The 12,909-nt window shown below is 40.1% G+C and overlaps 1 protein-coding gene across 2 annotated transcripts in view; it reads left to right on the plus strand.

Annotated features, from left to right (window-relative positions):
* The window catches only part of LOC105484283 (plakophilin 2), a 109,739-nt gene that overhangs the window by 59,285 nt on the left and 37,545 nt on the right, over positions 1-12,909 (plus strand). The window lies entirely within an intron of this gene.

A 12,909-nucleotide genomic window follows, 5' to 3' on the forward strand; every position in this document is an offset into this window, starting at 1 on the left:
GTGCTGGGATTACAGGCGTGAGACACTGTGCCCGGCCTACACAGTTGATTTTTTGAGAGACTCTATTTGGATGGTAACTGAAAAAATTCATTACGATAATATGTTTATTTTATCTCCATAGTTAATCACACAGTAATACATATCAAATGCCAATTTTGTGTAAAACATTATGTTAGCTACTGAAGGCTATACAAAGATGAATAAGAAAACGCTTGGCTGGGTGCAGTGGCTTACACTTGAAATCCCAGCACTTTGGGAGGCTGAGACAGGAGGATCACTTGAGGTCAGGAGTTCAAGACCAGCCTGGGCAACATAGCAAGACCCTGTCTCCACAAAAAAATGAAAACAATTAGCTGGGCATGGTGGTGTGCACATGTAGTCCCACCTACTCGGGAGGCTGGGACAGAGAATCTCTTGAGCACAGGAGGTTTGAGTTTCCAGTGAGCCCTGATTGCACCACTGCACTCCAGCCTGAGTGACAGAGCAAGACCCTGTCTCAAAACATACAAAACAAGGATATCTGTAAGGAATGTTTACTGGAGCAGGGGACACAGATAAAAGACAGCAGCAGTTCTCAAAGCTGGCCACGGGTCCAGCACCACCTGGAAGCTGTTAGAATTCTCAGGTCCCACCCCAGACCTCCTGAGTCAGAAATGCTCAAGGTCAGGCCCAGCAGTCTAGTTTTAACAAGCCTCTAGGTGATTCTGACAGACACTGAAGTTTGCGAACTAAGATGTCAAAGGTGCAAGTGAAGCGCTGCGGGAATGCAGAACAAAGGACCATTCATGACGTCTGGTGAGATCAGAAGGGCACTAGAGAAGAGGTGTCAAGTGAGCTGGGCCTTGCTGGACTATTTCGGTAGTCAGAAATTCTCTAAAGATAAAGGACCACGTTCTTGAAAGGCGTAAGAAGTGCCTAAATGGCCTTCCTTGAATCCATCTTCTGTACTGCCCATTGAATCTGCTTTTCTAGTGCACTTTTGATCCATCGCTCACCTGCTTAAACACATTTCACGTCTTAAAGTTTCTCTTCGGCTCCCATTGCCTTACCACATAAAACAGAGTTCTTAGTATGGCAGATGTATTAGGACTGTTTCCATTGAAAGTGGTGGAGACCAAACTTAAACTCACTGAAACAAGTAGGAATTCATTGGCCCATGTGGCTGAGATATTGCAGGTCACTTGAGGAAGTGAAGGAAGTATACCAGGAACCATGGCCGTATTCCCTTTTTGGGACAGAATTCAGCATTCCTGGGACTCACTCTTTTTCTATTTGTATCTCATCTCTTCTTGCTCTTCGTTTTTCCTAGTGGGCTCATTTCCTGCAAATGCAAACAAGCCTTCTCTGCTTAATAACTTAATCATAGGCAGCCCTTGCTTAGCCACACACACAAAAAAGTGCACGTCTTTCTTAAAATGATTGTGCCAATCACAGGGAAAGTTTTTTCCTGGCCTGGCTTCAGAAAGGGGCACATCATTTGAGCCACTTTTGACCTGGATTGTCCAAGCCTGGATCAGATACCTGCTTTTATAGCAAGGACAGCAAGATCTATTACCATAAGAAAAGGGTGGAAGAACTTGCTGGGTGAACCAAACAAAAATGGAAGACACGTTGGTCCATGACAGTATACACAGCCCTTTTCAGTCTATCCACAACCTTCATTACCACCTTTTTTCCCACAAATATACTTCATACCCACCGAAGTACTTGCTTTTCCTTAGATGTCATAGTACTTTCTTATCAAGACTTTATTTAATTGTATTTGCCTGGTAAACATTTTCTATTATCTGCCTATTGAATACTTAATCTCCTAATGATTTAAAACCAAAGATAAAGTTTATGTTTTCTATGAAACATTTTCCAGCTTCCCCAGCAAAAGCTAGTGCTTGTTCCTGAGGTTGATCAAATGGGAATTTGTAGGCAAGTCACCACCGTTACTGATTTTGTCACATAGCTGTATTATGATAGTTGTTTACATAGCTTTTCTACTATTAATAGATTGTGAATGCCATAGAAGCTAAGCCTATGCATTTAAAAACCGTCTTTAATGCCTAACACCTAGCAAAGTTTTCAGCATATAGTAAGTGAGCAAGGTATTTGAATAAAATGAATAAATGAATGAGTGAATAAATGAAAATACATGGTGAATTTGGTGAATAGTCGAGTCTGATAAGAGTGTGGAGTTTGTGGTAGAAAGTAATCAAACAGAAATTGGAAACATAGGCTAAAGCCAGATAGTGGGGATCTTGAGGATCACATTAAGGAGTTAACTTTTTTTTAAATTTCCGATTCAGGAAGTACACGTACAGGTTTGTTACACAGGTACATTGTATGATGCCGAGGTTTGGCCTTCTAATGTGCCCATCACTCAAATAGTGAACTTAGTACCCAATAGATGGATTTTGAACTCTTTTTCCTACTCTGTCCCTCCCTGCTTTTGAAATCCCCAATGTTTGTTGTTCCCATTTTTGTATCTATTTGTATCCAGTGTTTAGCTCCCATTTTTAAGTGAGAATATGTGATATTTGGTTTTCTATTGCTGCATTAATTTGCTTAGAATAATGGCTTCCAGCTGCATCCATGTTGCTGCAAAGGACATGATTTCATTCTTTTTCATGGCTGTGTAGTATTCCATGGTATATGTGTACCACATTTTCCTTATCCAGTCCCCTATTGATAGGCATCTAGCCATGTCTTTGTTATTGTGAACTGCTGTGATGAACATGAGAGCGCATGTGCCTTTTCGGTAGAACAATTTATTTTCCTTTGTATATACACCCAGTAATGGGATTGCTGGATTGAATGGTAATTCTATTTTTAGTTCTTTGAGAAACAGGAGTTAATTTTTTTTCTTCTGTAAGCAAAATTAGCTAGTATGGAGGACAGAGATATGATAATTTTTGTGGGAAGAAGAAGAATGATAGTATCAACAGGGAAAGGTGTATTGTGAAGGTAAAAATCTAAAGGCAACGATGCTAGTTACAAATCTCTTCCCTGTAGTCTCCCCTTACGATTGATGAGTAGAAGATATACATTGGTTGGTTGTAACAATGCCCTGGTTGGCACACATTTTTCAGAACATATAGTAGCTGAATACACTCTAGTCAGAATAGCACTGTTTTAAACAGTGTTTGCAAAACAGTCCAGAACACTTATTTGAATTTCACCTTCCAAAAGCAGAATATAGCCAAAATTTGGGAAGTGAGTACCATAATATATATGTTTACTAAACTGTCCCTTCCGATTTCATCTGTATATCTCATTTATAACAATAATAGCTAACATTTATTGTTGTTATGTTCTAGAAACTGCTCTAAATGCCTTATGAGGTTTTTCTCAGTTTATTCTCAGCAGCAGCCCCTACAAGGTAGGTTTTCCTCATTTTATAGATGAGGAAACAACCTCAAAGAGGTTGAGTGATTTTCCTAAAGTCATATGGCTAGCAGTAGACAGTTGAAATTCAAATGCGGGAAGCTTGTCTTCAAAGCCGAAGGTCTTAGTATGCTAGATACATTAGTATTTGTCACATGTCCACAGATTGTGCTTAGGTGGATAAAGCCCCTGCCCTTCATAGTCTCAAGACACCACAGGGTCAGATATTGCCAATTTATAGGCATATTCAGTTGTCATTATGGGCATTGTATCAGCATTTCAGTGTTGTTCTTTTTGAAGTTCTGTGCATGTAGAACTCTGCACTGCATTTCATATAATCAAAGAAGATACAAAGATGAAGTATATGAAATGAGACACCTTTCCAAGGTAGGAGATGGCATTGTAGACAACTTCAGGGTAGATGTCATCACAATGGATAGAAAGGCCACCAGGAGAATATTCAGGATATGAGTCAGAATGTAAGCAAAGACCTCCATGGACGGAGCTTGCAGTGAGCTGAGATCCGGCCACTGCACTCCAGCCTGGGCGACAGAGCGAGACTCCGTCTCAAAAAAAAAAAAAAGAAAGAAAAGAAAAGACCTCCATGGAACCTGCAGTCACATAGCATTGATTTCCAGGACATAGAGGTGTCTGCTAAGTAGTTGCTCATTTATGTCTCCAGCTCACTCTTAAAAATTTTTAAGACAGATGTTGACTGGTTCTAGTAAGAGTTAATCTTAGCTACATTTTTAAAACTCATGAATGTTACCGAATATCTTAATTGCCACAAATTGATTGGTGTTATTTTCTCCCTACATGTATTCAGAGCCGACAGTGAACTAAATTGAGTAGTATTTCGAGCATTGTGTTTGATTTAGATTACTATAATAAATTCTTTCCGTCTATTTTGGAGAAAAACTTGTGCATACACCAGTGACTTTCTCCACTTACTAGACTTGACGTTAAGATCGTTTCTGGTCTGCACGTGCCAATGGTGCTGAGCAAATCTGCTCTGTAGGTAGAATGTTTGCTTAACTAACGAACTTGTGGCAGTGACTTCAGTTCTGCCCACCGGAAGCTTCTATAGTGAGGTCACTCCTCTAAGAGAACATGCATAATTTATCCTTCAAAAAAGACTAGCACTGTCAGGTCCGCCACCTTGGGGATGTACCGGATCATTTGTCTTTAGGATGAGCATGTGCCTGCAACAGCATTTACCACAGGCATCGGTGCTTTCTTCAGGGCCCTTTGGAATTACATACTTTTCACCACTGAAGTCACTCACTGAAAGGTGATACAAATTTTGCAACAGGGATAACCATGTGCCCACGTAAAGTTTCCGTTTTTTTTCTTAAGTCATACTACACTAGCTTAATGACTGGTAAAATCCAAGATAGGAGAGGAAAATAAATTGTACACTCCAGTGTGTTGGAGCCGGCAAGTGAGAGGGATTCTTGGCATTTCAGCATCATTCCGTGTTCAGTGACGCCATGTTGGTAGCTTGAGACTAGCCGTGATGGGAGTATTTTAGTAAGAAACTGGCAAACACAAGCCAGGCACAGTGGTGTGTGCCAGTAGTCCCAACAACTTGGGAGGCTGAGGCAGGAGGATTGCCTGAGCCCAGAGGTCCAGCCTGGGCAACATGGACCCATCTCTAAAAACAAAGAAAGAAAGAAATTGACAAACTCTGCAAGTCAGACGTCTCCCCCTACCACAGCCCCAGAAAGCTGGTTGTTAAACATTTATCAGCAAGCTGCTAGCACTGAATTTCCATTAGTTGATTACTTTAACATCACAACATAGGTAACTAAGGTATAGGCATATTTCTCCATAAACACTCCTTTTCAAAGAAGAAGCAATTCCTTTGTTTTCTTAGACGGTATAATGAAACTTCAGCATGTTTTCTTCTTCTTTCTTTTTTTTTCTTTTTTTTCCTCTTTTTCTTTTTTTCCTCTTTCTTTTTCTTTCTTCAGTGGAGAAAAGCTGCTAAAATATCTCTTTTTTTTTTTCACAGCATCCTTTATTTACTTGGAGTAAGAAGTATAACTTAGTTAAAATATGTATTGCAATTATCAGATTGCTCTTCCAAATATTTCAAATTCCAAAATATTTATTTAATAGGCTTAGAATTTTAAATTACCAAAAAAGTAGGCCGGGCACAGTGGCTCATGCCTGTAATCCCAGCACTTCGGGAGGCCGAGGCAGACTGATCAACAGGTCAGGAGTTCAAGAGCAGCCTGCCCAACATGGTGAAACCTCATCTCTACTAAAAATACAAAAAATTAGCTGGGCATAGTGGCGGGCACCTGTAATCCCAGCTACTCGGGAGACTGAGGTAGGAGAATTGCTTGAACCCAGGAGGTGGAGCTTGCAGTGAGCTGAAATCACGCCACTGCACTCCAGCCTGGGCCACAGAGAAAGACTCCACTTCAAAAAAAAAAAAATGCAATGGCTGTCTTCTTTGATTCCATACCCCTCTAGACACACACACACCTATTGTGAGTCCTGTTTTTTTTTTTTGTAGTATGAATTTATACTGTGGCTCATCCTAGGGAATTGGTGTAACCTGACTATTAACTCTATTTTCCACATCACTGATTGGAAAACCTCTGAATGTAGCATAAATAAAACCAATGGTTATTATCTGGGATAAGTCTGAAATTGCTGCCAAAGATTTACCATCATTTCTGCTTATTATTCTTATAGCTTCTTTCCTCCTCTTTCTTTCTTTCCTTCTTTCTCCCCTCCTCCTCCCTCAGCTTCTTTCTTCTCTTAAAGGACAAGAACTGGAAGCAATTTAGAGGTAATAAATTAAAATCCTCAGGGCTAAGGTAGGCACTTAAGTGGGCAGGTGTAAGACATGAGGAATGGGCTGGCTCTGTCAGACTAGAGAAGGGGAAAAACACTTGCCCTAAGAGCAGTGAGAGTCAAGTTCTGGAAAACACTTAGGTCAAAACCAAACACATCTAGGGAGCTTCTGTTAGTGGCCTCATTCTTCAGGGGAAGAAATTAAGTCCCCAAGACTCTTCCACAGTTATAGAACCAGCTATCAGAAATTTGAGAATGACAGCTAGTCCAGCCTTCTTGGGATTCTGCCACTGGTCTTCATTTATTCTCCCTCTTATGCAACCCTTTTGTTATTCCTGGAGTATGTTGAAGGCCTCCTCTATCCAAACCACTATTTAAATTTCTGAGATTTCAAAATGGAATGGGACCTATTTTTGCCCTGGAGGAACTCTGGGTTTAGCGGAGGAAAATGGCACCTGAAGAGATCGTGACAATCCTTTTGGTAAGAGATTAAAGAGAGGAATGAATAAACTGTTATCAAAGCATTGAGTTGCTTCACTCACTTTGCCTTGGGAGTTGGGAATTTTTTCTGGAGAAGGTCAAACTGTTAAAGGATGAGTAGGTGTTTGAATGTCCATCTCAGTCGTCAGATCATCATTCTATCATTAGGTTGTCTCCAGCATTCTTAAATACTATAGTCATATTAAAAATCTGAATTCATAAAGCCCTAAAAAGTCATTTTCCTGAGTTACTGTATTTTGTTGACCATCTGCTTATGAGAAAAGGCTTATAAAATTGCCACCTTAAGATAAAGATGCAGTCTGCTTTATGAAGGTCTACCCAGAATTTGTCAGTACACATTATAAAACATATTCTTTTTTTCTCAATGCATTTTATGCCTGTGTATGCTGGTGAACGACGAAAAGCAATTTGTAATGCATTTCTCCTACAAATGACATAAAGTTCACTTTCTCCCACCTTTCATCCTATAGTAAATGTGTTTTGAATGTATAATATCCTTTTATGTATTACATTTTATTACTTAAAATTATTTAAATTCTTAAAAGAAACTTTCATTGTCTCTTCCACTGGAAATCTAGCTGGAGTGGCTTGTCAGAGGAAGCAAACTGTACCTTTAGAAAGAAAAGCTATAACTATCAATCTTGTTTCTAATTAGTCACAGAGTTAAGGGCAAGTTGTTTTGGAATATCAGTACAAGCTACTCTCTGAAAAATGAATGTCTCCATGTACATTTTTAATATATTCAGTTACAACTGTCTTCTCCAGCACATATACACCAAAAAACCACATACTGAATATAATTTTTAATGTATATCTTGGTACCAAACTTTAGAAATTTACTGCATCTACATTTTCGTGATTATGCATTTTCTTTTCTTTCTTTCTTTCTTTCTTTTTTTTTTTTTTTTGGAGACAATCTTGCTGTGTCACCTGGGCAGGAGTGCAATGGCACAATCTCAGCCCACTGCAACCTCTGCCTCCCAGGTTCGAGCGATTCTCCTGTCTCAGCCTCCCAAGTAGCTAGGACTACAAGCGCATGGCACCTCATCCAACTAGTTTTTGTATTTTTAGTAGAGACGGGGTTTCACCACACTGACCAGGCTGGTCTCAAACTCCTGACCTCGTGATCCGCCCGCCTCAGCCTCCCAAAGTACTGGGACTACAGGCATGAGCCAAGGCGCCCAGCCTGTATGCATTTTCATTCTAGTTACCTTTGCTTATCCACATCTTATTCTGAATACTCATGACTTATTTGGTCTAGCCTTGTGCATAATCCCAGATAATTAAGAAGATAAGTAAATCAGGATCTAATTTTCTTGACTATCAAATAGCTATTTTTCTTTTTTGTAAGATGTAGCCCCCAAAAGAGGCCAGAACTTACTATTGAAAATCACAATCTAAATGCATTTACTTCTGGAGAAGAATTTACCATAAAACTAGAAGAGTAATGCTAGATGAGACAGTGCAAACAAAATGGAAACTTGATGAAAGCATCTAGATAGTTCAGCCCTGAGACTGGCTTTCCCAGAAATAGAAAGACAATTGAATCATCATCTTCAGCCTCAGTTATTTGGCTGATTATTTAAACTCTTCATGTTTCATGTGTAAACATAAGCAATATGAAGTTCATAAATAATGGAATTGGCAATATTTCTAATGTTACACTATCATAACCGGTCATAACCATATTTTCTGTTGGTTACTTTAGATATACAAACAAGTACATGGTTTAATTAATTAAATTACTTTGTAAATTTATCTTTTTTTTTTTTTTTTTTTGAGACAGTGTCTCACTCTGTCGCCAGGCTAGAGTGCAGTGGCACACACTGCAACTTCTGCCTCTCGGGTTCAAGTAATTCTCCTGCCTCAGCCTCCTGAGTAGCTGGGACTACAGGCGTGTGCCACCACGCCCAGTCAATTTTTTATTTTTAGTAGAGACGGGGTTTCACCATGTTGGCCAGGTTGGTCTCAATCTTCTAACCTTGTGATCTGCCCACCTCAGCCTCCCAAAGTGCTGGGATTACAGGCATGAGTCACCGTGCCTGGCCAACTTTTTCTTTAAGTAAATTTAAAAGGTGGAAGTGGTATTTAAATGGGTAAATAAGATCCTGATTTTTAAAAATGATTGTTTTATGAACTAAGCTTCAGGGTTTTAGGCCATTATTTTGAAATATCTCAACAGTTCTTAAGTTATTAAAGCAAACAAAATCAAAACAAATATGACTATGCTTACCTGGTAAACCATGGTCTTCCTGAACCCAGTGTTTTTAAGAGTACATGTCTCACTGAAATCCTCAAGCAGCACATGTACAACCAACTGACCCCTTTACGAAGGTCCCTGTTCTTCAGACTAACATTTTCCACTGTCCTATTCGTTTCTTTACCAAATTGGCCCAGATTAAAAGTTGTACTTTACAGAAATTATGTAACACTTCTCTTTGCTAAAGAAACTCTTTATTCTTATCAATCAGTGCATAAATATTGACTGCCTGAAAATACATGAATAGGAACAATACAGAGGAAGAAAAATCAGGGAAGGAAACAGGACATTAATTTTTACTCATTATATCAAATGGACTCTTTTTGCTGGGCTTTCTTAATCAGTTAGCTTATGAGTTGAGTCTTGGGCAAAAAAAAAAAGAATTCACAAGAATGTCTTTATCAGAGACTTTTAATACCATCTTCATGTTTAAAGAAAAATATCTATATAGCTCAAATTGGTGTTTTATGAACTGTATTTTGTGACACTGAAGGTCTTTTTCCAAAAAATGTAAGACTATCATCATAGTCAAAATGACTACTAAATTGTTTTTATTCATTATTATAAAAAGTGAGGGGTTGATACATTGGGATAAAGCAACTGACGATTTTGTCACTATCCTGTGGTTAAAATCTGTGCCTGTCTTGAAGGTACAGACTATCTAAGCATCATATTATTTTACTTTAGGTCTTAAACATCTTTATTATTCCTAGTCTGACATTCCAGATATCTCCTTTATGTGTCAAGAATGCTTATTCAAGTTGCAGTAGCTCTTCGGTGTATTTTTAAAATTACGGTTTGCTGTTTATAATTAATAGAATTATTTTAAATGGAATTTGGGATTCTGTCCTACATAACATATTCTAGCTAATTGAGAGGAAATTAATGTAGCCTGCCAGCCAGTTGATTACTGGCTGAATTAACTATTCAGAATGCTTTTGGAAAACCTGAAAATGCAGGAAAGCAGAGCTAAAAGATTTTTTTTTTTTTTTTTTTTTTGAGATGGAGTCTCACTCTGTCACCCTGGCTGGAGTGAAGTAGCACTATCTCAGCTCACTGCAACCTCTGCCTCCTGGGTTCAAGCGATTCTCCTGCCTCAGCCTCCCAAGTAGCTGGGATTACAGGCATGTGCTACCACACCCAGCTAATTTTTTGTTTTTAATGGAGACGGGGTTTCACCTCGTTGGCCAGGATAGTGTTGAACTCCTGACCTCAGGTGATCTGCCCACCTCGGCCTCCCAAAGTGCTGGGATTACAGGCGTGAGCCACTGTGCCTGGCCAGAGCTAAAGGATTTTTAAGGTTAGATTTTCTCCTCTACCACCTTCTAGTTTCATGGTACAGAATAGATGACAACATAGCTTTGTTCCATTAATTTTGCTTGTCCGGAAAGGACCAGGATGTGTAGGTTGTAGGGCCTTGTCCTACCTCCCAATGTTGCTCTATTTGCAGAATGAACAGCTGACTTTGGCTGATGTTTGTTGATACCTTCAGGAAATAATGTTGACTTCAGAGTTAACAGACAAGCCTTCTTTTGGCATCGAGTTTTTCTTCCTCTTGCCAGTTCAAATGAGGCTTCCCTTTTGTCATGTGCAACCACAAGCTGACTGTGCTGCTTCTCTTAGTTAATCACAGACAAGGCCCAACTGTTTGATATGTATCAGGTAGGAGTTAAACAAAAGCCCAAGCCTAAATCTTAAATAACAAGAGGAAGAAGGATGCCTGCGTATCAGCTGATGTCTTGTCAAGTACCTACTTAGTCTTGGAATAACTTTAACTTTGCCTACCAAGTGGCTTTCTGACTGATACCACTTAGGGTCTTACCATACAGTTTACATTACACAGTACTAGGAAGCCTATAGTTGTTGGTGATGCGTGCATAATTTTTTAAAACCATTGAGGTGATCACTCTCTCAGAGAGTGCTGATTATTAGACCTTCAAGACTGGTCCCAGGCCAGGTGCGGTGGTTTACGCCTATAATCCCAGCACTTTGGGAGGCCGAGGCAGGTGGGTCACCTGAGGTCAGGAGTTTGAGAGTAGCCTGGCCAACATGGTGAAACCCTGTCTCTACTAAAAATACAAAAATTAGCTGGGCACAGTGGCACACGCTTATGATCCCAGCTACTCAGGAGGCTGAGGAAGGAGAACCAGTTGAACTTGGCGGCAGATGTTGTAGTGAGCCAAGATTTCACCACTGCACTCCAGCCTGGGCAACACAGCAAGACTCTGTCTCAAAAAAAAAAAAAAAAAAAAAAAAAAAAGACTGGTCCCACAGCCACCAGGCCTTATATATGATACATGCACATAAACTGTGTGTTGGTAAAAACCATACCCATTATCAAGTAGCAATAGTCCCATAACAAAATTTTGGCTGGGCACCGTGGCTCACGTCTGTAATCCCAGCACTTTGGGAGGCCAAGGCAGAAGGATTCCTGGAAACCAGGAGTTTGAGACCAGCCTGGGCAACGCCATGAGACCCTGTCTCTACAAAAAATAAATTCACTGAGCATGGCGACATGCGCCTATAGTCCCAGCTACTCAGGAGGCTGAGGTGGGAAGATCCCTACAGCCTAGGAGGTTAAGGCTGCAATGAGCTGTGATTGTGCCACCACACTCCAGCCTGGGCAACAGAGTGAGACTTTGTCTCAAAAAATTTTGAAAAAAAAAATAAAAAATTCCTGGGCCAGGCACAGTAGCTTACACCTGTAATCCCAGCACTTTGAGGGCCAGGTGGGAGGATCACATGAGGCCAAGAGCTTAAGACCAGCCTAGGCGACATAGTAAGACTGTCTACAAAAATAAATTAGCTGGACTTGGAGGTGCATGCCTATAGTCGCAGCTACTCAGATGGCTGAGGCAAGTGCACCCCTTGAGCCCAGGAGGTTGACGCTGCAGTGAGGCATGATCATGCCACTGCATTGTAGCCTGGACAATAGAGTGAGACTAACTCAAAAACAACAAAACAAAACAAAACAAAACAAAAATTCTGCCTCCTAAAGTTCCTTATTTTGTCTGGTGGTGAAGTGTCTTGAAAAGATGCACCAGACATTATTGTTCCTGGCCATTTCATGTCCTGGAAACTAACTGTAGCCTTTTACTTTAACCATCTCCCTCAGCTCGTTGTTTCCCCAGGCCAGCTGACCACACACTGTACCTGAGTTTGGATGTTCTGGGATTGTAACAAACTTCCTTTCAATGCTGGTCAATTAAGCATATTTGACAGCACCCCTGCACATAGCCACAGACAGACTAGCTTATATCCTACCTTATATGGAAGAGCCTGTCACAATCCTGTTAGAGCAGTTAATTCTGATTTTAAATGAGAATCACAGGTCGGAATTTCCCAGAATGAAATTCTAGGGTACCCTAATTTCAGGAATTTTGTGAAAATTACAGATCATGCTAGTTGTAAGTTGCCTACCATAATGTCTAGTGCAAACACTAAATTGCAGCTGTTTTTTTTTTTTTTTTTTCATTTGTCACTGCCCATTCTTTGGTTTACCATATGAATCTAAGATTTAGTCACACTGTCATTAATCTCAACCATTAACATACCATTCTTCCTTTTCATTCTAGCAAGGTCCAGGGTGTTATGTTTTCTTTTCTCTTTTTCATTGTGACACTCAGGAATGTGTGAGATAAGAGGTCCTAGAGGGAGTGAAAAGTCACAGATTTGCTTTCTGATAAAACACCTGAATCCTCCTAAATATGTGAAGCTCTGTGACCATTTCAGAGACACACAGAGGTTCAGATTCTATTTCTTCCCCCATTACAAGTCACATTGCTGGAGAGATTCTTCCCAATATCAAGCACTGGCCACAAGTCAAGCTGGTGTCTTCCCATTTGGGACCAGTGAAGGTGAAGAACTCCAAATAATTCCTGCCTTTATGTGAAGAGTAGTTTGTCTCCTTCCTCACTCCCCATCTCCAAAGGCTCTGGCCCCTTGCCTTCAACCCCTAGTCCAAGGAG

This window comes from Macaca nemestrina, chromosome 10 (genome assembly GCF_043159975.1).
Source record: "Macaca nemestrina isolate mMacNem1 chromosome 10, mMacNem.hap1, whole genome shotgun sequence".
NCBI lineage: Eukaryota > Metazoa > Chordata > Mammalia > Primates > Cercopithecidae > Macaca > Macaca nemestrina.